This window comes from Sus scrofa, chromosome 7 (assembly GCF_054392235.1).
Source record: "Sus scrofa isolate SSC_HxYL_T2T_F1_AM1 chromosome 7, Sscrofa_HxYL_maternal_Yorkshire_Landrace_v2.0, whole genome shotgun sequence".
Lineage (NCBI taxonomy): Eukaryota > Metazoa > Chordata > Mammalia > Artiodactyla > Suidae > Sus > Sus scrofa.
The window spans coordinates 63,016,556-63,021,491 of record NC_139389.1 but is presented as its reverse complement, the minus strand read 5'-3'; the positions used below and the strand labels follow the sequence as shown (position 1 = coordinate 63,021,491).

Here is a 4,936-nt window from a genome sequence, read left to right as displayed (position 1 = left end):
TGCTGCTAACCCTCCCCACAAGAGTGTTCTACCATAATCGGAGTTCCTGTCATGGCTCAGTGGAACCTCCATGTGCTGTGGTTGCAGCCCTAAAAAGATAAAAGACAAAAAAAAAAAATAAATAAATAAAAAAAAATAAAAGAGAGAGAGAGAGAGTGTTCTACCATAACCTAGGGTCACAGTCCATCTTCCTCTGAAATTTTGTACCTGTCAGTTCCTGTCCTATGTGACTTGTGCTGGAGTTAATTATGGCATCTGTCCTAATGGCCTGGATAGGACCCCTCAGCAGGGAGCCCCCAGCTCAGCACTGGGCCCCCCGGAGCCAAAGGGAAGGCAGGAGAATGCGGTAGATTGTTTCCCCAGCTTCCAGGGGGCTACTTCTCCAGGAAGGTGCCAAGATCTGCCTTCCAGGCACCTGGGCTTCTTGTTCGGAATACACCCCAGATGTGCCAGATCTGACTTTCTAAGGTGGCTTCCCTAAAGCTACACTTTTTTTGCTTTCTTTTAAAATTAATGTTGGAGTGCCCATCATGTCTCCTTGGTAATGAAACTGACTAGTGTCCATGAGGACGTGGGTTTGATCCTTTGCTCCGCTCAGTGGATTAAGGATCGGCATTGCTGTGAGCTGTGGTGTAGGTGGCAGATGCAGCTCAGATCCCACGTTGCTGTGGCTGTGGTGTAGGTGGGAAGCTGCAGCTCCGATTCAACCCCTAGCCTGGGAACTTCCATATGCTGAGGGTGCAGCCCTAAAAAGCAAAACAAACAAATAAAATTAAAAAAAAAAAGTAGGAGTTCCCGATGTGGCTCAGTGGTTAACGAATCCGACTAGGAACCATGAGGTTGTGGGTTCGATCCCTGGCCTTGCTCAGTGGGTTAAGGATCCGGCTTTGCTGTGAGCTGTAGAGTAGGTTGCAGATGCGTCTTGGATCCCGCGTTGCTGTGGCGGGACCCCTAGCCTGGGAACATCCCTATGCCTCAGGTGCGACCCTAAAAAGACAAAAAAAAAAAAAAAAGGTGCAAATGAACCTATCTACGAAACAGAAACAGACTCACAAACACAGAGAACAGACTTGTGGTTGCCAAGGGGGAAGGGGGAGGAGGGGGATGGACTGGGAGCTTGGGGTTAGTAGATGCAAACTATTATATTTAGAATGGATAAGCAATGAGGTCCTGCTGTACAGCACAGGGAACTCTACCCAATCTCTGGGGCCAGAACATTATGAAAGATAATATAAGAAAGGGAATGTATGTATATGTATGACTGGGTCACTTCTACACTTTAATACAAAATTTAGAAGTTTAAAGAAGAAAGTGCATCAGGGCTAGGATTCCCAGACTTAGCAAATAAAATGTAGGGCACCCACTTAACATTCAAATTTCAGATACACAATACAAATGGCTTCATATTTTTTAAAAAAAGACACTTTTTCCAAATGAAGTAACATTTACAGGTTCCAGAGGCTAAAACACACCTTTGGGGCCACCATTCAACCCACATCACATGTTTCTATTTATGTGAAATTTTGAAACTAATCTGTAGACACAAAAAGAAGTGGTTGCCTGGAGCCAAGGTGGGTTGTCAAGTGACGGCAAACGGGCATGAGAAAACTTTCTGGTGAAACGGAAAGGGCCTGTATCATGATGGAGATGACAGTTACATGCCTGTGTAAATGTACCAACACTCACCAAACTTTGCCCTTACAATAGGTGCATTTTATTATAGGTAAATTATGCTTTATTAACATTAATTTTATTTATTTATTATATTTTTAATTAAAAAATTTTTTTTGGTCTTTTTGCTATTTCTTGGGCCGCTCCCGCAGCATATGGAGGTTCCCAGGCTAGGGGTCATATCAGAGGTGTAGCTTCCAGCCTACGCCACAGCCACAGCAATGCCTGATCCAAGCTGCATCTGCTTCCTTACACTACAGCTTACAGCAACACCGGATCCTTAATCCACTGTGGGAGGCCAGGGATCAAACCTGTGTCTTCATGGATACTAGTCAGATTCATTTCTGCTGAGCCACAACGGGAACTCTATGTGCCATATTTTAGATGCCACATATAAGTGATATTGTATGGTATTTGTCTTTCTCTTTCTGACTTATTTCACTTTGTATGAGAGTCTCTAGCTGCACCCATGTTACTACAAATGGCACTATTTTGTTCTTTTTTATGGCTGAGTGGTATTCCATTGTATATATGCACCGCATCTTCTTTTTGTTTTATTTTGTTTTCTTTGCTTTTTAGGGCCACACCCTCAGCATATGGAGGTTCCCAAGCTAGGGGTTGAATTGGAGCTACAGCTGCTGGCCTACACCACAGCCACAGCAATGCCAGATCTGAGCCATGTCTGTGACCTACACCACAGCTCACAGCACTGCCGGATCCTTAACCCACTGAGTGAGGCCAGGGATAGAACCCGTAACCTCATGGTTCCTAGTTGGATTCGTTTCTGTTGCACCATGACAGGAACTCCTGTACCACATCTTAATCCATACATCTGTTGATGGACGTCTAGGTTGTTTCCATGTCTTGGCTATTGTGAATAGTGCTGCTAGAAAAAGTGCCTTTGTAGATGGCATTAAGTTAAGGATATTGAGATAAGGAAATAATTCTGAGTTATTTGCGTGTGGGTGGCCCCTGAATGCCATCACAAGTGTCTTTATAAGAGAGAAGTAGAGGGAGATACAACACCACACACACACACAGGGAGAAGTCAATTTGATGATGGAGGCAGAGATTGGAGTGATGTGGCCATAAGCGAAAGAATACTGGCAGCCACCAGAAGCTGGAAGAGGCAAGGGATAAATTCTCCCTGAGAGCCTCCATTTCAGTCTTCTGGCAACCAAAACTCCGACAGAAAAAATTTCTGCTGTTTTAAGTCATCAAGGCTGTGGTAATTTTTTTGTTTTTTTTCCAGCATATGGAGGTTCTCAGGCTAGGGGTCCACTCGGAGCCACAGCTGCTGGCCTACGCCAGAGCCACAGCAACGCGGGATCCGAGCTGCGTCTTTGACCTACACCACAGCTCACGGCAACACTAGATCCTTGGTGCACTGAGTGAGGCCAGGGATCAAACCCAAAACCTCATTGTCCCTAGTGGGATTCGTTTCCAGTGCGCCACGATGGGAACTCCGGCTGTGGGAATTTTTTACAGCAGCCCTAGGAAGCCAGTGCATGTGGTATGTCATTTTCTGTGTCTCATTTATTTTGCTCAGCTTGATTTTAATATTTCTCAATATTTGTGTTCATAGTTCACTTTCCTTATTACTGGAATAGTATTTCGTTGTATGGATATACCACAATTTTTAAAATTCATTTTACCTATTGATGAACATTTGAATTGCTTCCAGATTCAGAGTATTATGAATAAAGTTGTTAGGAACAAGTGTGTGTGTGTGTACATATATTTTATTTCTCTTGGGTAGATATCAAAGAGTGGAATTGTTGTACTATAAGGGTGTCTTCACTTTAATAAGAAACTATCCAATGCTTTGCCACAGTGGTTGTACCATTTTGAATACCCATGAACAATGTATGAGTTCCCATAAGTTCATATTCTCACTAACACTTCATTTTGTCAGTCTTTTATTTTATATATATATATGCCTTTAATATACCTATAATAAATAAAAATACATAATTCAAATTAATTAAAATATACAATCTATAATAAATATACATATTTGTGCTGGAGTTAGTTTTAGCCTATATCTAATAAATATATATGTACTTATATAGATTCATGGTTAATTGAAATATATTTACTTGTTAAAAATACTTCTTTTTTCTCTAAAAAAAATGAGGTACAAAGGTGATACTCGGAAATCACTGGAAGATCAGAAAATATGAGTAGTTTTATTTATAGAAATACCTAATTATGAACCAAATGTATTTGAAGAGTAGATATTTAGTCAAGTGTAAAGTTGTAGACATTGAAATCTTTCATTTTTCTTTTCTTAAATTTTAAGTGTTAAAAAACCAACATCATTCTTCACTTTTTTTTTTTTTTTTTGTCATTTTAGGGCCATACCTGCAGCACATGGAGGTTCCCAGGCCAGGGGTCGAATCAGAGCTGTAGCCACTGGCCTATACCACAGACACAGAAACTCAAGATCCAAGCCACGTCTACAACCTACACCACAGCTTACAGCAATGCGTGATCCTTAACCAACGAAGTGAGGCTAGGGTTCGAACCTGTCCTTGTGGATACTAGTCAGATTTGTTTCCGCTGAGGCATGACGGGAACTCTAATTATTCAAATGTTATTACACAGTTTCTCCCAGCCTAAGTCTTGTCATAAAAAAACATGGAATGCTTCATGAATTTGCATATCATCCTTGCAAATCTAATCTCTGTATTATTCCAATTTCAGTACTTGTACCCTGTCTTTTAAATTTTAATTATGTAAATTAATGTATAAAGGTACCACACTGCATTCCCTTCATTGATTAATGCTGAGCATTTTTGGTGTGCCTATTGGTCATTTGTGTATCTTCCTTCTGAAATGTCTGTGCAAATATTTTGCCCATTGTGTGTCTCAGGGTTGTTGTTGAACTTTAAGGGTTCTTTATATATGCTGGATACAAGTCCTTTGTTGTATATACCTATTGCAAATATTTTCTCACAGTCTGTGGCTTTCCTTTTCATTTCCCTGACAATGGATTTCAAAGAGCAGAAGTCTTTAATTTTGATAAAGTTCAGATTTATAATTTTTCCTTTATACTTAGTATTTTTTTGGTGTCTTACCTAAGAAAGCTTTGCCTATCAAGGACACAAAGATTTTCTCCTAATCTAGACGTCTTATAGTTTTAACTTTTATATTTAGGTCTGTGATACATCTTAAGTTCTTTTGTGTGTGTGGTGTGAGGAAAGACTAAGATCAACTTTTTTCCTTGCAGCTCTTCTGGCTTTTCAGCACCCTTTGTGGAAAA

The 4,936-nt window shown here is 40.6% G+C and overlaps 1 pseudogene; it reads right to left on the bottom strand.

Moving 5' to 3' along the window:
• Window positions 1-4,305: 4,305 nt before the first annotated feature.
• On the bottom strand, window positions 4,306-4,386 carry LOC146401625 (U6 spliceosomal RNA; annotated as a pseudogene).
• Window positions 4,387-4,936: the final 550 nt, after the last annotated feature.